Consider the following 24459-nt stretch of genomic DNA (forward strand, 5'->3'; position numbering starts at 1 on the left):
TAAGCAACGTTGATAATATGTGAAATAAAATATAAAATATTGGTTATCTGATAAAATTATAATACCCACAAGTATTTCAAGAACATGCAGATTATACATATACATTTAATACATACGATACAGATTATACATAAAAACATTTGGTACGAACAATTATTACTCTTGTAGCTAACACTTAGACTATGTACTGGTTAGATAAGCTTAGATAAACATATATATATATATATATATATATATATATATATATATATATATATATATATATATATATATATATATATTGTTATGTTTCTTCTTTCCCAACCAAAGAAAAATAAAAATTTGTTATGTTTCTTCTTTCCCAACCAAAGAAAAATAAATAAAAAAAATCCATCGATCCATCGAAATAAAATTTTAAGATATCATTATAAACAAAAATGTATATAGTATTTTAAGATAAGATTTAGTGTAGATAAGAATAGAAATTTGTTTGGCAAACGACCTTTTTCCGTTTCAAACAAAATTATCAAAAAACCTTTGTTTAGAATTAGAAGACATTTTACCTGTAAGTTAATCTTTTCATTGTTTGTATAGTCGAGTATTAAATGACCATATTCTAATCTTTTGAAATATGTATAAATGATGTATTGACAAAACCAATTTTAAAGTAAGCTATTTAGTTTTTCTCTGAAACTGAAATTAGGCTTTTCCAAAATCATGGTAAACACAATTTGAGCTTTTGATTGGACGGTTGATTTTAAATGGGAATTTGTGAGCCGATCGGGAGACGGGAGAAGTTAGTGATATTTTGGTCATCGAAAGGAAACAGTCGTTTGTCTCAAGATAGGGTGTGGTTCGTGAGTTTGGATACCGGCGTAACGAAAAGAAGTGAATAGTTTGCAAAAGGAGATAACAAGTAGATTAAAAGAGGTCCTTGTATCTACCGTGTGCATTTTATAAAGTATATGTGAAAGTATTCTTACGGCATCAAGTTGACAAAAGGAGGTCCTGGTGTCATAAATAAGTAGCTGAGTTTGGAGAAGTGAATCAGGTGTTTTTTGTGTAGTCTGCAGGAGGTTTGCAGAGACGTTAAGAAGGAACCGAGGTGCCAAAGAGGAGAGATCACATCTTTGAGGAGACTGGACTTTTCTGGGTATGTTCCAACATACAACTCAAGAAGAGAATAAGCTGTAAGTGTTTGTACAATTGAATTTATATCTGTGAAGGATTGGTTTGACATCATGGTCATTAGCATTCAAATTTAAAAACTGAGGTTTTGTTAGGCTAATCAAAAGTTTAAAGTTTTGTTGTTTCTTGTTTCAAGTAAAGAAAATTTTAAGTAAAATTGGTTTTCACGTAATATAAATGTATGTAGCTTTATAATCTTATTATTATAAAAATTATTATATTAATTTATTTTCTTGTATGCTGATTGATAAGATAACGACAGAATTTAATAATTGTTTTATTCGTTCATATAAAATAAAGAAACGTAAATCTTTGTAATATAATATATTTGTATTATTATCCTTTCTTCTCTCCCAATAAAAGACAACTAAAAAATCTTTTGAATCCATCGAACACAGGTAATATAAGGATTATTTTACTTTTGATAACAAATAAGTTATAATTCTTTTTTATTGGCTCAATAAACTAAGATTAAAGTAAAAATAAACAATCATAACAATATATATATATATATATATATATATATATATATATATATATATATATATATATATATATATATATATATATATATATATATATATATATATTCATGGATTCTACAGTATTCACTGTACAGTATACACTGCCTTCCCTCGCTCAACCGTTTCCATCTCTCTCTGTTGTCCCATTCGTTTAGGCCTCTCTTACTCATGGCGTCATCTACTTCGTTCCTCCAGGATCTTCGGGGTCGTCCTCTTTTCCTCCTTTCTATGGGGCTCCATTCGGTTATTCTCTTTATCCATCTGCTGTCGCTAGTTCTTCTTACATGTCCATACCACTTTAGTCTTTTTTGCTCTATATAATATGTTAGTATGTCTGTTTGTATTGATGTTCTTTGCTTTATTTCGTCATTACTTTTTCTATCCATTCTTGTTACTCTGCAGCATCTTCGCAGGCATTCCATCTCTGTTGCTACTATCTTACTGCTGTTTTTCTTGTTTATGATCCAATTTTCAGCCCCATATATCATAATACTCCGAACTAATGTTTTATAAATCTGTGTTTTTGTCTTCATATTTAGGTGTCTATCCCACCATACTGAGTTAAGTTGTCGGATTGCTGTTCTTGTTTGTCCTAATCTTTGTGTAATTTCTTCCTCTGTTATTGCCTTTTTCGTGATTATTAAACCCAAGTATTTAAATTTATCCTTTCCTTAAATTGTTACGTTGTCATCAATCTGTAGATCTTCTATGTCTTCTTCATTTGTAGATAGATACTCTGTTTTCGCGAGGTTAATATTTAGGCCAGCCTTGGTATATTCTTCTTGTAGTTTCTTTATCATGTAGCTGAGGTCGTCTTGGTCTTGTGCAATCACTACTTGATCGTCTGCAAAGTTTAACGTATATAGGTATTCGTTCCGTACCGGTACTCCCATGCCTTCGCATTTTCTTTTCCATGTAGTCAAGGCTTTCTCTAAGTATATTTTAAATAGGGTTGGAGATGTGGAACAACCTTGCAGGAGCCCTTTTGTTGTGGTGAAGTCACATATGATTCTTGTTACCATTTTAATGGACACTTTATTTTATTTATACAGAGCTTTTGTAGCTTCTATGAGTTCCGTCTGTATTTTTAATTTGTACATTACTTCCCATAGTTCTGACCTTGGTACAGAGTCATACGTCTTTCTCAGGTCCACAAATGTCAAATTTATATCTCTATTTGTTGCTTTTTTCTTTTCCAACAGTTGTTAGAATGTGTGTATGTGGTCTATGCATGATCTTCCTGCCGTGAAGCCTGCCTGATCCTCCCCGATTTTGCCTTTTATCACTTGCTTTATCTTTTCTCGCATTATCTTCCCATACAATCTTACTATTGATGATATTACGCTTATTCCTCTGTAGTTTTCGCATCGTTTTTTATCTCCTTTCTTAAATATCGATGTCATATATGCCTCTGTCCATTCCTTTGGAAGTTGTTCTCCATTTATGGCTTTCTGAAATATCCATTGTATCATCCGGTGTAATTTTTTTGTTCCGTATTTTAGAAGCTTAGGTAAGATGCCTCCAGGTCCCGGTGCTTTCTTATTTTTGATTGCTTTTATGGCCGTTCTCATTTCCCTATCTTTTATTTCTATTTCTTGTTTTCTGTTTTCTTTTCCAATGAATTGTGGTCTTTGTTCTGTTAACAGTTCCTTGAGAAATAGTTCTTCTATTCTTTGTCTTGTATATTTCCCAATTTAATTTTTTCTTTTGAGTTTTGGTTCAATCCTCTCAGTACTTTCCATTACTCCGAAGTTCTTGTACCTCCTATGTATGTTTCAATATTTAAGCAAGTTCTTTCCCATTCTTTATTCTTTTGTTATGTTATTTGTTTTTTCACTTCCCTATCTTTTTCTCTATATTCTTTATAAACTTCATCGTTGTTTGTAGTCAGCCATTTTCTGTAAGTTGCTTTTTTTCTTCAATTATTCTTTTTGTTGGTTCATTTATTTCATAATAGTGCTGTTTATTTGTTATATGTTCTTTTTCTCCAAGGTCTTCGAATACTGCTTGTTTTATACTCGCCTTTATATGCTCGTGTATTTCTTCTATGTTGCCGTATCTAAATTCTATTAATTTTTGGTCTAGACGTTGTTGGTATAGTTCTCTTATTGATTGTTCTTGGAGTAGTCCTATATTGTATTGTTTTTCTCTTATAGTGTTCAACGGTTCTTCTGTAGAACGGTTTTTGCTGTCAGTAGTATATTGTCCGTTTCACATTCTGCTCCTCTTCTGACCCGCACATCTTTGATCTTTATTGTGGTATCTTGTTTGATTATTATGTAGTCTATTATTGATTTCAGCTTTCGTGTTTCTTGCGTCCATGTATATTTATGAATATTTTTATGTTTAAATAAACATGTTTCTTTTAAAAATCTTTGAACACTGTCAAAGCAGTTTGGAATACTAAGAATGTCTTTTAGACTTCCTCTTCACTACATACTGCATAAAGGCAAACTGGAGGATTTTCTGATGCGATAAGGTATCCAAGCGTAAGACGGTATGCCCTATTTATAGTCGACGAAAAATTGATTTTTCTTTCCTATTCATAGATGATATTTTGAAGCGGTATAAGCTGAGCGGTAAAGGGGATTTATTGACCTCCATGCTCTTTAATTTAGTCATGGATGCAATCATCAAAAGCGTTAACAAAGGAAGAGGATACAGAATGAAAAAACAAAGAAATAAAAATACTCTGCTACGCAGACGACGCAATATTGATAGCCCAAGATGAAGCTAGTCTGCAAAAACTGATCCACAGGTTTAGCATAAGAGCAAAAGAATTTAATATGACAATATCATCTCAGAAAACTAATACAATAGTAGTCAGCAAAGAACCAACCAGATGTAAAATAGAAATTAATGGATTCAATATTGAACAAGTAATGTAAATAAAATACCTGGGAATTACACTGTCTAGCTATGGAGACCTGGACAAAGAAGTGAGAGATCAAGTACAAAAAACAAATAGACAGTCAGGAGGTCTTAGTAACACTATATGGAGAAACAGACACATTAACACTAAGATGAAGAATTTATAAAGCCAGTGTAAGACCAATAATGACATATGCCTCAAAAACAGGTGGTTTTTGAGGCATATGTCATTATCCGACACATCCATACACATATTACAGCTCTCCTGTCTTTCTCAGATAAATCGGTACTTGATTCCATCATAAATTTTATCAGAAAGGCAATAATAGTATTATAGTTACTACAGTTATACCAGCCAGTAAAAATGTGAGATCTAAAACCAAATGTGTTGCATTGGATTTAAACAGTAGTAACATTATTAATAACGCATCAGTGGTATGGTGGAGAAATGTGAAGAAAAAAGTGTGTTATTCCCAAACTAAGCAAGGTGCACAGATTTACTTGCCTTATTGCAACTATGAACGCATTGGCATATTGCCACTATTGGTACTACCTGTCCTTTACATTTTTATAAGGAAGAATGGGATATTATAGACTCCTTAGCAATTACTGCTGATAGCACTGACAGGCCCGATCTCTTACAAATTTCACTACCATGCCGTGGCGCCTCAATAATTAGTCGCAGTCAATCTATCTTTGATCGGCATGCATATTCAGCTGAATGGATCTCCTAGAGGCACAAAAATTCCAGTTTTTGTTTCTGCTAAGTTCAAATAGAAAATTTCGCTGGTTCTTCGTCAGTCCATCGATATTTATGTTAAAAATTGTTATTGTTGGTTCCAAGAAAAGGCTGTTGGGGTCAATTATTATTTGTATTGTTAATTGCGTTGAGTTATAAGTTTCGCTCAAATTTCAATACAAGTATGCTGAAGTATTTGGCTCATGATTCGCAGTATTTTAATAAATAGTTATATAGTAATATCTAGCGGCATTAAACAGTGCTAGCTCTGATCATCTTATCTCACAACTTGTAGCTAGTGTTGTTATGTCCGTAACACAATTTATCAATTATTTAAAGACATAGTGACAGGATCTGACATATGTAACTATGAACGAAATTGAAAGAGAAATTAGATTCTCAAAGACCAGAAAAGCGACGAAAGTGGATGACATACTGAGTCAATTAATAAATCTCTTCGAAAATTCACGTAACAGATCTGTCCTTCATATTTTTAATAAAATTTATGAGACTGGCTATATATCCACGGATTAGCTGTTATCGACATTGTGCCGATACCTAAAACAGTATATGCGAAAATATGTAGTGACTACCAAACTATCAGCTTGATGAGCCATGTTTTAAAAATATTTCTTCGAATTTTTGACTCAACGATGTATGACAAAAATAGAAAAACAGCTTTGTGACACGAAGTTTGGGTTCTGCAATCACCTTGGAACTTCAGAAGCACTATTTAGTATTTAAGTTATGGTACAGGGATGTACAGATGGTCTTTGATTAAGTAAAACATACTGAAATGATCTCAATTCTTCAGCAGGTAGGTATTGATGATAAAGATTCTTCTTCTTATCATTAAAAATCTTTACTGGCATCAACGTGCAAACATAAGGATTAGTCAGGATAATTCTGAAGAGCTTTAAATATGAGGAAATGTAAGTCACAGCTTTATTTTGTCCCCACTAATATTTGACGTTTATTGGGAGTTCGTTTTCAGTAAATTATATAGTATTTAATGTGGTATCAAAATTAATCGCACCAATATTGATAATTTGAGGTACACGGATGACAAAGTTTTAATTGAAAATAGTTACGAAGAACTTAAAAATCTAATTAGTAGGATTACCACAACGTGTGATGAATATGGACTGAAGCTACACACCACAAACACAAAGATGATGAATGTCAGTCAAGCGCCAATACATCAAGAAGTGGTAACAGCTTATGAAGAACAACTGGAGAGAACCAACAGTATCACTTATCCTAATTGTAATCTAAATAAAAACTGGAATATAAGTAGAGAAATTTAAATACCCATAGAGAAAGCCAGAACTACATTTTTTAAGATAAGGAAAATCCTATGTGGAAACAATATTACTTGAGACTAAAAATTAGATTAGTAAGATGTTATGTGTTTCCTTTTCTTTTATATGGTGTCGAAGGTTAATAAATAAATAAATAAATAATAGCTTTATTACCCAACAGTTTCCCATTTCTAGGGTAAAAATTTAAGATACATTTTTAATTAGTATACAATCATTAGTAAGTGATACAAAAATATCAAGTAAAAAAATAAGTGCAAAAAATAAGTAGGTGAAAAACAAAATAAAGAGTGAGAACAATATAATTAAGCAAATCACTACGTATATAAGAAATAAAAAAAATACACAAAAAAAAATTAACAATCTAATGTACTCCATGAACCAGTGCGGTATCAACCAGATGATTAATTGAGCATGAGAAAATATCACAATGGTTGCATATTTTGTTATAATTATTGCACATAATATAAATGGGTGACTTCAGTAACATATTAGCTCTCGCACGTGGACAAGTAAACACGATAGTCGACCTGGAAGTAATTCTTGGCACATTAAATCTAATTTGACCTAATGTATCACTATGTATAACTATATGTATAACTTATGTATAACATGTATAACTTATATAAAAATGAAACCGAAAATATAATTCTTCTTAACTCTAAACTTACAATATTAAACCTGTTACATAACAAATCGTAATCATAACCATGGACAGGATATACTCCATCAACCTTAAAAGTTATATATTTTAAAAGTTTCCGTTGTACCTTTTCAATCTGTTGCATATAACATTTTATAAATGGGATACCAAATTAAGCTACAATATTCTAGTTTTGTTCGCACCAGCGATAGATACAGCAGTTTAATCGGTCTTATATCGCTAAAATTTCTACAGTTTCTGATGATAAAACCGTACATTTTCATAGCATCGGATACTTTCTGCTCAATATGGTTGTTAAAGGTTAATTTTGAATCAAATATTACTCCTAAATCTTTAATGCTATTACATTTTTCAAGATCTGACCCCTGAATTACATAATTAAAATCAACCTTATTTTCCCTTCTAGAGTAACTTGGTTGGTAAAGGTTGGAATTTAACGGATACACTTCTAAGAAAACTTAAAGCTTTTGAAATCTGGGTGTATCGGAGAATTCTGTGAGTAAGTTGGATAGAGAGTTCCTAAGGAGGTTGTTTTGCAGTGGATGGAAACAGTTACGGAGGTGGTCAGAACAGTTAAAACTCGCAAACTGAAATATTTTGTGTTATCCATCATCCAGAGAGATATGTTATACTTTATTTAATAGTACAAGGCAAGATCGACATGTGAAGAGGGCTAGGTCGAAAAATAAACTGGCTTAGAAACCTTAGGGTTTTAACAGATCCTCTGCATCATTTTTGAGCTACTGTCAACAAAATTAGTATAGCTAATTTGATAGTAGGGTAGGGCTCAGAAAGAAGAAGATAAAGACATAACGGTATTTGATGTGTGAAAGAATATGCGACATAAAACTTCAAAAAATGGAATCACTGTTTCTATATATATATGTATTATATATATATATATTATATATATATATATATATATATATATATATATATATATATATATATATATATATATACATGTGTGGCTTGTGTGGTTTTTTCATATTGTTCTTTTTAGATGAACTGATGATGCTTTCTGATTGAGAAAGCGAAACGTCTTCAATAAATAGATGAAGTAGCCATCAACTTTGTCTTTTTTCTCCACCTTTTGACCGGAAAAAAACCCACCACTCTTCTGAGTGATCCTTAATTTATATTGGATTGACGGTCGTACTCGTTTTCTCTCTCTCTCTCTCTCTCTCTCTATATATATATATATATATATATATATATATATATATATATATATATATATATATATATATATACATATATACATATATATACAATAAGTAAGTTCCAAAAAAAATGTGCACAGAGCTGTGCCAGTGTGTTTTGTAAAATCTTTTGGTTTTATTTCTACACTTTACTGTTAATAAGTTTTTTTACGTACAATGTGACCGGTTTTTCTAGTGCTTTGCAGTAGTTTTTATCCATTTTTTTCACCTTTAAAGTAATCTTTTTCTTATGGTTACACATGAATTCGACTACATATGAACATTTAAGCTAATATTTCAACTTTAATATTTTGACCACGGATACTAAGAGAATGGTGTGTTTGTTTTACACCTTAACTTTCTTCACTCACCATTCATTGAACTGATGAAGCTTGTAAATTAAATAAGCGAAACGTCTTCAAATATAGGAATGGAACTGTGATTTCCTTTTATTATTTCTCCTTTGACCGATATCCTCGTGACCAAAAGATTTATTTTTTTTGGAACTTACTTATTGAATATTGTTTGACGGTCGTACTCCTTTATATATATATATATATATATATATATATATATATATATATATATATATATATATATATAAAGGAGTACGACCGTCAAACAATATTCAATAAGTAAGTAATATATATATATATATATATATATATATATATATATATATATATATATATATATATATCAATAAATAGATTTCTTTCAAAATTTATAATTGAACAATGACATAATGATCACTTACTGAACATAATTTTTTCATTACATACTTTAGTAGATCGATAATGTTTCAGTAAATCGGTAAATTGTAAATCAAATCAGTAGATCTACGGAAAAATTAGAGGACCTGGTAACCCTGCGAGAGGTAGTAATGGGCAACGTACAGGCACCAAAACAGTTGCTAATATTAAAAAAATTAAAATTAACTAAACAGAGCTGCGTACAAATAACTTTTGTAATACTTACATAAATAATTACTAGAATTTTAGAAATAAAAAGAGGAAAAATGATAATGGTTATGAAATTGTAATGTAATGATTGCTTCCAAAAAAAGTATTAGGTTACTTATTATATTGCAAGTACGTGAACAACAAGAGATAAGGAAATGATAAAAAGACAATTATTAAAATCCAAAGTACCAATATTTTTGTGAAAAAATTTACCGAAATTTAAAAACTAAACTGACAGTGGTAAGACGATTGCACGCGATAAGATATTTGATATACTTTACAAGTAAACAAACACATCACACATATAGTAATAGTAATTAAAATATTTGATAATTTTTTCATCTTGAAGTAAAGCAAATAATTTTATCGTAAAATCAAAAATAAATTTTTTATATAACATATACATATCTGTTATTTTTTGCACATAAAACATAAATCTAGGTTACATTTTTGTCTCTATACCATCGATTTGACAGTATTCTAGCCTTTAATATTGAAGATTTGATATAAATGGTTACACTCTGTGTGTTACAGCAAATAAAGAGAGGATTTTTTTTGTATTTAGCAACGCAATAGCATGGTAATTGGTTGTCCCAGAGATCATAGCATAGAAGTACTGATTCTGATTAAAAATTTTAGTTCGTACTCAGCATTGGTTTCTTGGACAATTACCATGTCGATTTCGGGATCCGGTTCGAAGGACCGCTTCTTGGTTGGGTTTTTCCACATCTTGATATGTTAGGAGTTGTCTATTGGCCAAGATATCGGAGGATAATTTAACCGCCTGTTCGCTCTAGCTTATTTAGGGTTAACTGGAAGGCACGTCAAGAATTATTCAGTGGGAGTAAGCTACTTTACCACTTTTTTATTAATAACTCGATAACTAAGGACAAAACGTAGAATTTTTCTTACGATTTAATTTTTTTAGTCCATCGATTCATATTCGGAAAGCACAGGTGTCAATTTTGAAACACCCTGTATATTTTTCTGTCTGGTTTTCTTTGTTTTTTGAGTTTTCCTAGGTCATTACGTTTATATTAATTAAACTAAAAATTCCAAAATAAATTTGTTTGTAGCAAAGTAAGCATAAACTAAGAGCGGGGTTATATGAGTGGTGCAGGATATAAGAATTATTTAAAATTATAATTTAAGGGTATTTATTCTATTTATTATCAATTCAAAATAATACTTTTATGTGGTATACTTTTAAGACTAATTTATTTAACTTTGTATATATTATTTTAACTAAATATTCTTAATGTTCTTTCGCCGCCTGAATCTCTAACAAATAACTCCACATATTGAGAATCTTTATTTGGGTTGTAAACATAGGTACAACCTTTACTAATTTTCCATCCATTTGCCATTTTATGTTTAGAATTATAACATTCAGAGAAGTCTTCGTAAAAGGCTTCAGTATCTGTGGGATGTAATGCATGAGAATTTTCATAACAACTTATAGCATCATCTTCATATTGAATATCTGGTACGTTTCTGTCGGTGACATATATTTCCTAAAAAAGGAAAAAAGACTCTACAAATATCTTTATATTTGTAACTAATGAAAAAGGTTTATAAACAACTGATAAAAAACTATATGACAGTACATCGCAATTATAACACTTATTAAAATGGTATGCAGTCTTCTTAACAAAAAACATTCTGGAAAACAAAAATTGATAAATCAACCAAAATTGTAAATGTGAACCCTGGATTAACGGACTTGTTTAGCCGCACGTGATTATCAGACTTTTGTAAATTTTACTACCTATAAAAAATGCCTTGTAATTACAAAATGTATATTCAAAATCTGACCAGGAGAGTTTTTATCACTATAATCGTTGATTGAATAACCCAAATTTGGGTTATTCAATGAACGCTATAATAACATATTTTAAACGAATAAAAAATAGAATGGGTTAATGTTTTAAACACTCGGTGCAAATTTTTCCACGGGGCTCACCGCATATCGCTTGCTTGCATACTTGGCAATATGTAGTTGTCATTCGCCGTTTTTGGCTTAGAGAATAAAAGCAAATTTTTCTTTTTCTTCTTGATATGTGGGAACTTCTTCTGCAGCAGGTATCTTTACATATTAGTATGCCATAAAAATTCGTATGCACCGTGGGCATTAATAGATGTGTATACCCTCGGGGGACTTACAAACAGTCGAGCCAGATGAGTTTGTGTTTGTAAAATAGTAGTTCTCGGACATAAAAATCTACTTAATCTCCTTGGTACGTAAATAACTATTAATGAATTAAAATTGTGACTTTTGGTAAGAATAGTAGTTAAGGTATCTCCTAGAGCTACACTTGTTTTCTGTACCAATCAATTCTCTAGTGAACATTGTGCCAAGAAAAGGAATGGATTGATTTTCATCCCCTTTTTCAAGAATAAATGGAATATTGGTCATTGCTATTGAAATTATCCACTAGGTTTAGAGACTGAGCTCTTAGACTCTTGGAAACTTAGTTTGACTCTTCACAAGAAAGACGTTAGGTTACACTCTGATGGATGTTGCCTAGCCACATATGCTAACACAACAAGACATTTTTCTATATTCCGGATGTAAAAATCTTATCCACAGAAAGTAATTATTCAAAAACATTGTTCCTTGAGATGGCATTCATTTTTCAAGAGAAAAAACCATTAATACAGGGTGTTCAGAAACTTACGACTGGAGATGTCAAACGACGACTGGAGATTCCTCAGATAATTTTAAGACAATTTAACCCAATTCACCTAGTCGCCTAGTGGCGTCTTGTAATTAGTTTTTTTAATACCTCCAAAACTCTTCTAGTAGAAAAACGAAAATAAGCACGATTATTTATCATCTAGAGTTGAATCGATTCCATTAAATGCGAATTTCTAGCACGGTCATAAGCGTCCGTTTTGGGTAGTTTAATGCATTAATTTTTTGTCTTTAACTTTTAAGCATTCTAACTAGAACGAACTAGACTATTAAATTTTCAGGTATTTTAATACTAAAAGGTACTCCTACTTTAAGTCGGTAGGATATACCATTTTAGATTTTAGGGAAAAATCGGTTTGAAATTTTTTCGTTTTTTCGTCATGAAAGTTAAATTAATGGATACCTTAATTAATTTTATAAATTATCTTTTGTTTCAATAACAAATTCAGAAAAAAATTATGGGAAAAAAAGCAAAATATCAAATTGAAACAAAATTTTATTTAAAGGGTTTTAAAAATAAAGTAATTATTACGATGAAACGAAACTAACAAAAAGAACGAGTTTCAAAAGTTAATAGTTTCAAAAGATGCTCGATGTGATGAACATTCGTCTTTATGCAAAAATTTTCCCTTTTGCTTAGAGAATGCCGAATTCATGTAAAAATTCCAAAGTTATTTCTAAATTCCTTGCAAGCATCTTGTATCCTTAGCCAGAGTTGTGCACGATTTTGTATCGTAACGGAATAAAGAAATGCTTTTATGTATCATTAAACACAATAATCTGAAGGATTAAAATCCGGCGACCTTGCTGGCCAAGCAAGTAAGTTTTGCCGAATATTTAAAGGCACGTCATCTAATGAATCAAATAAAATATTGTGCAGGAAATGTAAGTAATCAGCACCATTTAAAAGAGCAAGCAATTCCACAGACCCAAGTAGATAATCTTTAACTACTCCTCTCCAGACGTTTAAAAATTCCATTTGTTGTGAATGTATCTTTATTGAAAACAAAATTTACCTGACAAAGATTATCATCTTGAGTTTTCTGATTTTATCACCATCTAGCGAATTCTTCACGAGCAGGAAAATCTCCTTGTATTAGTATTTATACCTTTATAAAATGAAAAAGATATAAATTTTCGTTGTTTCCTACGGAAGATTTTAAAATTGGGGGATACATGGCAGGTAGTCTTCGAACGCTTATTTCTGGATTGTCCTCAACTGCCATCATGTGGTGCTGTTACATAATCATGTCGTCGTCTTTTATTATGTTTTGGGACCACTAAACTTGTTTCTCTTAATAGTTGATATAAAGCAGTAAATATTGAGTGAGTGGATCACGATTGAGAAATTTTTCAGGGTATCTACATTGTGCTGCTCGAGCGTTACACATAATTTCGCCATAAACTAAAGCATATCAGCGTATTTCTCATTAGTAAAAACCATTTTTGTCGAATTTAAATTGTTATATTTAAATGCCACAAAGTAAAAAAGTTTGCCAACTAGTGCAAAAAATATTACTTTAACTTTCATGACTAAAAAACGAAAAAATTTTCAAATCGATTTTTCTGGACAACGGTGTATCCTATCGACTTAGAGTATAAGTACCTTTTAGTACTAGAATACCTGAAAATTTAATAATCTGGAATCACGAATGATTAAACGGTGAAGTCAAAAAAAATAATGCGTTAAAATAACTGTTGACTTACCCAAAACAGACGCCTGTGATCGGTACTAGAAATTAACAACTTATGAAATCGATTCAACTCTGTAAGTTAAATAATCGTACCAGTTTTCGTTTTTATAAATAGAAGCGTTCTGGAGGTATTTAAAAAAAACTAATTAAAGGCGCCATCTTCAAGGAGCTCTAGCTCTCTTAGGAAGCATTTTCGGACTAGGTGAATTGGGTTAAATTGATTTAAAATTATCTGAGGATTCTCTGGTCTTCGTTTATCAGGAGAGTTTCTGGACACTCTGTATAATATCTGTATAATGTTAATCTTTTGATTTCTAGTCCTTTGTATTTAGTTATCACTTGGGTTTTTAGTAAATTAGATACATTCATCTTCCTTGTATCTTTAATTACATCACCTACTCACTTAACTTATAATTGATCGCTTTGAGATCATCATCTGTAAAGGCGGTTTCTTTATAGCAAATTTATTTACAATTTGTATATAAATTGCTATACAAATACAGTTAATTGCTATAAAAATACAGTATTGCTATACAAGTATACCTCATCTAATTTACATGTTGCACGTCATCCGCCTCATAGCACATGAGGTCACATGATACCAACACGAAATATTTAGACGGTAGGTGTGTTCTTTTTTAGAATCACTTTGCCGAGTACACTGACATTACAACCACTAGACATATTTTATTATATACGTGTATAAATAATATTTAAAGATTTCTATTAATGTAAACTTAAAGAAATACATAATATGTTTCATTTAATTTGTATAAATGCATTATAAAGCGTTTTTATGAAAAACATTTGTTCGGAACACACTGTAACTATAATCGAACGAAGGTGATATTTTGGCATAAATTGGTAACACTTATTTGAAAGTTGCGGTGTTGACACTTTTTATTTTACATTTTACATAAAATAAAATAAATATCTATGTATTCCATTTTACATCTTTATACGACGCATAAAAGCGGCTCAAATTGTTTTTAACAAGATTAGTTTTTAACTTTTGTTTTGTTTCTATTTATTTACATTAAATATTAATTTGTTTTATTGTATAATCCACTTTTGCAATAATTATGACTATTTGATTTAAAATGGATTCAGGATTTTTTTATACTTTGGCAACTATGTCAACTTTTATCTCTGTCAATGATAATGACGTGCAACGGTAAGTAAATTAGATGGACTGTAGGTACAAACTGTTATGTAGTAGACTGAGAACATATAGTTCTTGCTAACAAATAGAAAAAAAACATTTTTCCTTACTATGATCTAGATTTTGGTTGATCGAACTACGCAATACTGCTGGAATGGAATGACTCTGAACACAAAAAAAAAAATAAAAATGAGCACTGCCAATAAGAGCAAGATTAAAGACGAAAGAATCTTCGTTAACGGAAAGCTTTAGAGAAGGTACCCAGATACAATTAACTACCTACGACGTATTAAGATAGCCACAATTGCTTTCAATAAGACAAAATCAGTTTTATGTAATGGAAAACTGGAAAACTGAGAATAGAAATTAGAACTGAAGTATTGAGGTGCTACATATTCTCTGTTCTGTTATACGGAGTTAAAGTCTAGACAATTTAGGATGCCGTTGAAAAGACTTGGTAGTTTTGAAATGTGGTGTTATCGAAGAATGTGACAATTACAATAGACACAACACATAACAAACACGGAAACCTTAAAAAAGATATATAAAAAAATAAAAATAAATACTTAACACTATAAAGGAAAGAAAAATAAGTTGATGGGATCGTTTGTACAAGGGAAGATGGAAGGAAAAAGAGCAACGCGGAGACAACACACGTTCTGGTTGAACAATTTAAGGCAGTGAAGTGGAAAAACAACTTTAGAACTCTTCAAAACTGTTACAGATAGAGATAAATAATCCGTGATAATCTCCAATATCCTTAGAGAATTAGGCACATTAAGAAGAAGCTGGTGGAGCATTTCCAGATTTAGTTCTTCGTATACGTACGTAATGCGTATAATATTCTTTAAACTTCACCCTCTGTTGTCCAGAAATTCTACGTCTGGCTATAGTTGATTCGTATTTATATATTTTTGTGTGCGTTGAGATATTTTATGACTGTTAATTTTTTTTTATTTATTATTGTTTTCCAACTGGTTTTTAAGGACTAACAATCGCTGTTAAACACTTTCAAATTGAAACGCTGAATGGATGAGGATGAAGTACCAGTAATGCAACAAAAGTGACATTTCACAAACTTGTGAATAAGCATATCTTTTGTGATAAATCAAGACAATATGAGATGTTAAAAATATAGAGTAATTTAGAATGAATAATAAAAGTTTAATAAACTTACATAGGGTTTGGTAGTGCCATCAGCAGGACTTGCATCAGAAGACGATTGTGCTCCAACTTTAGTAGACAAAAATGTAAAAATCAAAATTAGAAAATAAATTGTAAAACTTAACAAGATCTTCATTGCTATAATGATAATTATATAGTTTTCTAAAAAAGAGTGGTACAAACTAAAATTAAATTAAAATTAAATTATTCCTTTATATACAAATATTCTAAATAGTTATCTAGTTTTTATTTGTAATATAATCTAGCTAATGTAATTAGATAACTATTTTTTTGTATATCTATTTAATAAACAAGATAGGAATAAAGTACATGTCCAATTAAATAGATACGATAATAAGATTCAAAATGCAGTTGTACCCTTCTGAAGCAAAACTTTTTGATGTAAGCAGGTATCTAGCAGAAATATCATTTAGTTTTAAACATAAGACATAAAAGCCTTTTTTACAAACATTCGCTTATGCGCCTGCCTACACACAACTAAATGCCTAAATACAACAACGTTTGCCTCTTAGATAAAAATATTGTATTAAAATGTTGCCGAATCTCTTAATCGACAGTCAATCTAGACCGTACTCAAATATATACTTAATAACTATATTTTAGTGTACAACCTATTGATACACCTATCAGTGGCTCTGCCAATAAAAATACCCTAAAGGAGCTATGTAGCATCTGTAAAAATTCAGCATAACAAGAATATCATTCACAATAGCTGTCAGAATAAACTTCAGCATATATTTTATTTTATCAGAGGCATAATCCATGCTTCTCTCAAGCTTTGCAACTTTTCTATTCCTTGAAAAGAAGCAAACACAATCATTATTCCCAAAAAAGGTAAACTCCCCAACCAACGTTAAATCCCCTACAAAGAGCTTCCTCTTCTGAACAATCTAGACAAGGTTTACGCGCTAGTCCTTACTTAAAGGCTCGTAGAGTTAATTGAGCAGCATAACATCATATATCATTATCATTCTGGCTTTACAACTCTGCGTGGATCCTAGCCTCCTCAAGAATTTCTCTTCCCCATATTTCTCATATCTTCATCGATGTTATCAAGGAACCTTGTCCTATGTCATTCTCTTATTCTCTGACCCATGCATCTATCAAGAACCGTTTTTCTAGCTGGGTCATTTTGTTCCATCCGCATTACATGACCTATCTACCTCAGACGTCCTATCTTAAAATGTTTTACGATATCTAGTTCATGGTATATTCTATAAAGTTTGAAGTTGTATCGTCTCCTCTACACTCCATTGTCATTCATTACTCCATAGATTCGCCTTAGTACTTTTCTTTTGAAACATCCTAACATGTTTTCATTACTTTTTGTTAGAGTCCAGGTCTCTAAACCATATGTTAGAACTGGGCGTATTATTGTTATGTAGAGATTTATTTTTGTATTTCTCGATATAATTGTGGATTTAAGGAGGAGATTGAGCCAAAAATAGCATCTGTTGGCCGTGCAAATTCTGCGGTTTATCTCTGCGGCAGTATTATTTTCAGTGTTCGGGAGCGCTCCCACGTATATAAATTCGTTCACTGCTTCTATGGCGTCGTTTTCCATAACAAGTTGTCATAGGATTTATGGTTGGGTGCTTATTTTCTTATACTTCGGTTTGTTGGTGTTTATTATTATACCCATTTTTGTGATTCTTTTAATGTTACATATGTCTTTCGTATAGCGATTTCGATTCTACCAACTATATTGATATCATCAGCATAGGCAAGCATTTGCACTGATTTATTATATATTGAACCAATGTTTTTGATATATGTGTCATACGTATTACTTTTTCCAGAGCTAGAATAAACAGTATACAGAAGAGAGGGTCTCTTCCGTTATTTGTTTTAAAAGGTTCAGACAGTTCCCCCTGAATTCGTACTCTACATTCAACTTTTTCAAAAGCTATTTTTGTTAAATTAACCAACTGATTTAGTATTCCTTGCTCTTTCATTGCTTTAAACACATCTCTTCTAGTCACAGAGTCGTAGTCTATAAATATGTGATGAGTATCAATGCCATATTCCAGTGTTTTTTTTTAAGTTTTTCAGGGTTGCAATCAAGGATGATGAATTGTCAATTTACCACCTCTGAAACTAGCCTGGTATTTTCCTACTATCCGTTCTACATATGGTGCTATACGGCAACGTAGTACTGTGGAAAATATTTTATACGCTGGATTTAGAAGAGTAATTCCTCTGTGGTTAGAGCATTCAAAGATATTTCCTTTTTTGTAAATGGTGCAAAGTATTCCAATATTCCAATCATTGGGGAGTGATTTCTGTGTCCATATTTCTTTTATAAGCTACTGTAATGCATTATGGTATCGTGGTCACCTTTTTTATATAGTTCAGCTGAGAGATTATCTATTCCGGGTGATTTGTTTCTGGTTAGTTTTTTAACTGCATCTTTAACTTCAAGAGTCGTTGGTGGTTCCTCTTCACTCTCGTCTATTCCCCTTACCTCATCTATTTCGTCTTCCAGGTTTTCTTCTTCTTTCTCTATATTAAGCTCCTGATTAAAATATTCCACCCATATATTCAATACAACTTTTCTTGTTGTTAATAGGTCGCCATTCTCACTTTTACATTGTCTTGTGGTTGCCTTGAATTATTTTCTGTTGGTGTTAACTTTCTTATAGAATGATCTGAATTCTTTCTCTCTGTTAAGGTTTTCTATATATTTAAGTTCCTTATTTAAGTGGTTTCAGTTTTTTTGTGTTTTTTCCTTCTTTTTTCTTAGTTTTGTAATTCTCTGAAGTTGTTCTAGTTCGTCAAGTAAGCATCTTTCTGTAGGCTTCATTTTGTTCTTTTGTTGCAGTCCAAAATGGGTGCTAAAAATGAAGAGTTTGATTTAACCTTGAAAGACTGAAGTTAATCAACAAACTCTAAAATAGGTTCAAAGTTGAACCAACTATTCGGAGAGTTATATGAAAGATTTGGTAACATAAACTCCAAAGGTCTCCATCTCCATCTTCTTCTTTTTTCTACTTATTCCGTAATCTGTTACAGGTATCGTGGATTTATGACTTCATAAGTTAATATTTCCGATGTTCCTTCATTTCTTTTTTTTATCTCGACAGAATAGAAGAACTATTGTTGCGACAATGTGGTCGGTGTATATTGTGGGATCTATCCTACCTCTTTCATCGTCGAACGATTCCTGTAGCTAAGCTACTCGAGATCATCGCTTAGAAAAATGTACTCTAAATAGCCTATTATTTGTTCTGTTACTTGTTTTCTTAGCTTTTTCTTGATTTTTAGTTGTATTAGTATTGACTCATTTGTTCTTCGGCCCACCCAGAGGACTCTAAGCGGTTGAGTTTACCGAACAAGTACAAGCTGATTTTAGCCGCAAATGTCAAACATGGAACAAAAAATTTCGGTATAGCAGTGTTGGCATGTTTTTATAATGTAGATGCTGTATGCTTCAAATATAAAAAGATAAAGCTTTAGAAAAGTATATTTTGTTTATATTATGTTATGAATTCTGTAATTTTTGATTTATATGAAACAACTATGAGTAAATATTTGTTTCTTTGGAGAATAATTGCAGTTAATTATTAGAAATTTTTTTAGCAATTACCCTGTGATAGAATATGGGATAGATTTGGCAATCGTCAAATCAGTAGTTGCCAGATTACAACAGATGTTTGCAATTGATCTCGAAAGAGATAAATATTTACTTGTTATTGCTTCATATAAATTAAAATTTGCAGAATTCATAAAATAGTGTAATCAAAATGTACTTTTTAAAAGCTTTATCTCTATATATTTGAAGCATTCAACATATGCATTAAAAAAACATGCCAACACTGCCAAAACGAAATATTTTTGACATTTACGGCTATATACAGCTTGTACTTTCGGTAAACTCAACCCTCTAAGCATTCATCTCCAACAGAATACTTCGCATTTATCTATATGTTTTAATCTTTCTCTTTGAGAGTCCAACATTCAGCAGCATATGAAAAAACTCGCTATTCAGCAAACGGTTGTCACAATTCTTAATTGGCCTGCTGCTGTGCAGTTCCTATTCGGTTCGGTTTCTATTCAGATCTCATTCGGTTTATATTATTTTCCAAAACAGTATTTTTGCGCAATTCGGCAAAAGGTTGTCGTAATTCTTAACTTCGTTCTTTTGGTGCCTATCCTCTGTGAATGTTGGCAATCACGTTGGTCCATACAACTTTGTTGACAGCTGCTCTAAATAGATAATATGGTAGTCATTCCAGCCTAATGTCTGAAGTTCTTCAACCACGATGTCCTTCTGCGCCCTTAAGATCTTTTGCTTTCTATCTTGCCTTGTAAAATCAGTTGAATTAGTTGATACTTCTCATTGCACATTACATGCCCTAAGTATGTCATCTTTCTGATTTTCACGATACGCATAATTTCCAGATCTTTATTCATACGTTGGATCACGGTGTTGCTTGTAACATGATAGATGTAGGAAATTCTGAGCATGCAGCGGTAGCACCACATTTCGAAGAATTCTAATCGTTTGGATGTTGCCTCCGTCAAGGTCCAGGTCCAAAAGCGAAGGAGAAAATAAAAGAGTTAAAAGAAGATTTTGTCAGGTTTTCTGGCAAGAAAAAAAAAGAGTTGACTAAATTTATTACTGTCCATTATGTCCTAATCAACCTGGACTGTGTTTATCTTTATGTTTTCGTGAATTCCATTCTAAAATATAGTTTTGGTTACTTTTCTTTAATCTTAGTTTCTTTTGTAAATTAATTATTTTAAGATTTAATTTTTTGGTTTCTGTTTTAATTTACTGTTCTTTTTTATGTTTTACTGTAAATTTTAAGTGCTCTAATACATAATTTTTGTTTAGATTATTTGTTTTTGTAGATGCTTCTGGCTTGATTGGTCCGGGATGTGAGGATGTGCGTGAGTTAATTGAGGGTCTGAGTGATGCACAGGAGTTGGCTTGTATAAGATCAAATGGGAGGTATGAAAGAAAACAACTATAGTGGTGGAACTAGCAACTTGAAAATCTGAGGACAAACTGCATGAGAGTAAGAAGGGAGTGTAAGAGGTTAAGAAGAGTACAAGCAGGAGATTTGGAAGAGAGAATAAATAAATTAAAGCGAATGCAGAATGAATTCAGGAATAAGATAAGAAGATCTAAGAAAGAAAGGTGTACCGAATTGAAGGGGAAAAGGATACTCTACCCCCTGCCTGAGGACGAGAAACTCAGTTTAATAAGGGAACTCTTTCCTCAGGTGGAGGATAGGCGTGAAATTGTTATTGGTTTCGTAGATGCGGAACCTTTCACTGAGTTTGAACTCGGCGAGGCTGTTGGACGGATGAAGATCCGAAAGGCACCTGCATAGATGGAGTCAAACTGCTTAAACAACAGCAGTTTCCAACAATGTTGAAAGAAGCTCAGGTTGTTCTTATCCCGAAAGGTAAAGGTGAAGAGGAAGAGGTGCGATGTCGGCCAATTTGCCTTCTTAGTTCGATAGCTAAATTGTACGAACAGCTTGTAAAAGGCCGCCTTGAGGGAGAGCTAGAAGAAAAGCATGCGCTGAGCGACCGCCAATATGGTTTTAGGGCCAAAAGGTCCACCATAGATGCGGTCACAGAAGTAACCTCTTTAATTATACAGGATACAGAGATGGATGGCTCTCATCCTACTTGACGTCAAAAATGCCTATAATACGGCATCATGGGAAAAATCATGTCCAGGCTGAGAGAATTGGGCGTTAGTGAGTACCTGGTCAACGTAATTGACAGATACTTTACTGACCATAAGAGAAAAAGATACCAGCATCAGTTTGTCGCAGGGTGTTCCGCAGGGTGCAGTACTAGGTCCCATCCTGTGGAATGTCCTGTACGATAAGGTGTTGAGGCTACAGATGCCAAGGGGATGCACTCTTGTAGCTTATGCCTATGATCTCGCACTGGTTGCGAAGGCGAGTCAGAAAACGGACATGGCTAATGCGGCTAACACAGCTCTGCGTCGCATTAGTAGGTGGATCAGAGAGAACGATCTACAGCTAGCGCCTCAGAAAACTGAGGTGTTAGTTCTAAAAGGGACCCGGGAAAAATCCTCTCTTCGCTTTATAGTGAAAGGTGTGGTGGTTGCACCGGTTAAATCAATTAAGTATCTGGGAGTCTGGTTGTCGGAAGGACTAAGGTTCGGAGTACACATACAAGAGACAGTAGTACAGAAGGCGAATCGAAATCTGGAGGCGTTGATGCGGCTGATTTTCAGTCGGTGGTAACCTAGGCTGCCCCTGTGTGGTGTAGCATACTAAACACTGCGAAATACGCTAAGCTGATCTAAACTTCGCAAACACAAATGCTCCTCAGGGTATCTAGCGCATATAGGACAGTTTCAAATGAAACTCTATAAGTCATTGGAGCGGTGATACCGATCGTTTTATCGATCAATCGTGTAAAGAGCGAGCGAGGTTGTATGCGAGGAGGATGGATGTAAATATAGATGAAAATGAGAGAGAAAGAACGATAGTAGAGTGGCAGAGAGGATGGGCGAATGATAGTGTAAAGGCAAGGTTGCACGAAGGAGCTTATTCCCGATCTGAGACCGTGGTGGGAAGGTAAGTTCAGGAAACTATAATACTTCCTGTCGCAGTTTCTAACCAGACATGGTAGTTTTGGTACCTTCACAAATATAATAGGCAAATCTGCATCGGGAGACTGTACTGTTTGTGGGGTACCGGATGCTCCCGCCCACATTTTTACATGCCAGAGATGGGCAAATGAGAGGGGAGATTTCGAGAGGCGAATGGGTTTCGGGCTGCATGAAAAAACATTGTAAACATAATGTTGAGAGGACAAATAATGGAGAGAAGTACACTGTCTGATGTCTGGGGTGATGAAGAAAAAGGAACAGGAGGACAGCGAAGGAAATTGAGTAAGGGATCTGAAATTTATGGTTAATATTATTTATTAGTTTATGGCCTAACGTCTGAAACATTTTCTGATTTACGGTAATAGGTATGGTTATTTATAAATTTTTAGTTTTTTATTTTAGTTGTTTATTGAGTGGAAAGACCACCTATCTGGAACGGTGGTTAAAGTTTTAGCCGGAACACCATTAATCCGGCACTATCCTGAGGTCTTCTGGCCTAGTATCCTACTCTGCAAAAAGATGCCAGGGTGTCTTATTCCGTGACGTAGATGCCCAAAAAATATTGCCCCCACCTTGCCTGTCAGAATTCAAAAGATACCTTCTTAGGCTCTTACTGGAATCTCGCAATACGACAATTAAAAAAAAGATTATTTGTTTGAATTTTTAGATAAAAACAATTAGTAATTAGCTTGTCCTGTGCTTTCAGCGCCCCCAAAGCGGTCTTGTGTTTTTTGAAAAATTATACCAAAATTTGAACTTAGTCTAGTAAAAAAAAAAATAAGCGGCCATCTGGACTTTGTCACTAATGAGTTGCGGAGTTAAATGTGTTAAAAATATTTAACCGCTTTATTCTACAGCAACATTATATAACTTAGCGACAGATGAAAATAGTATTAGAGAAATTAAAACATTAGTGTGATTTATTTAACAATTAATTAAATATTGGTGTGTTCCGAAATAAATTTTACGTTTATCTTACAGATAAGTAACCGCAACATAATTTGACGTGAAAAGACGGGTACATTTTATTCTATGAATAAATGTCTATCCTCCAGATAACTATCTGTCAGATAGAACAATAATTAACTGGAGGTGAAAAGACCGGCCCTTTCATGCAAAAAGTTTATTATTTTAAAAATTTTATTTTTAACTCTTTTATTGATAAACAGACCTTTAAGACAATGTATTAAAGATGTCAGAGTCAGAAGGGGAGCAGAAATATATAGCGACCATTATCTGGTAGTATCCCGAACTAATATCGGTGTGGAACAAAAACGCACGCAGAAGGGACCAAGAAAAAGAGACAGAACCCCAAGAAACCTCACCAACGCAATTATTAGGTCATACAGTTAGCAGATAAGAAAATAACACAGAAATACAAAAGCTATGTGAATAATAGTCTACAAAAGCACTTAAACCAGAACTATGGCTTAGAAGAAACTTGGCAAAGACTTAAAGAATCCCTCCTAAATGGGGGCAAGCAAATCTGCGGAATAGCTAAAATAAATAAAAACAGACAATGTACGAATTGGTGGAGTAATGAAATAAAAGAAGAGGTCAAATCCAAGAAGTTAGCGTGGAAGAAATATCTAGGGAACCAGAATGCAGAAAGCTGTCAAAAATATAAGCAACAGAGGGCAAAAGTAAAAGACATGGTGATTAAAGCAAAAA

The 24459-nt window shown here is 32.6% G+C and overlaps 1 long non-coding RNA gene across 1 annotated transcript; it reads right to left on the minus strand.

Moving 5' to 3' along the window:
- Positions 1-10588: 10588 nt before the first annotated feature.
- LOC140433477 (uncharacterized) lies at positions 10589-16774 on the minus strand. The gene is made up of 2 exons (XR_011949987.1): positions 16177-16774; positions 10589-10962 (listed from the first exon to the last, which is right to left on the minus strand). It is a non-coding gene; the product is annotated as an uncharacterized lncRNA (long non-coding RNA).
- Positions 16775-24459: the final 7685 nt, after the last annotated feature.

Source organism: Diabrotica undecimpunctata, chromosome 2 (genome assembly GCF_040954645.1).
Source record: "Diabrotica undecimpunctata isolate CICGRU chromosome 2, icDiaUnde3, whole genome shotgun sequence".
NCBI classification, from domain to species: Eukaryota; Metazoa; Arthropoda; class Insecta; order Coleoptera; family Chrysomelidae; genus Diabrotica; species Diabrotica undecimpunctata.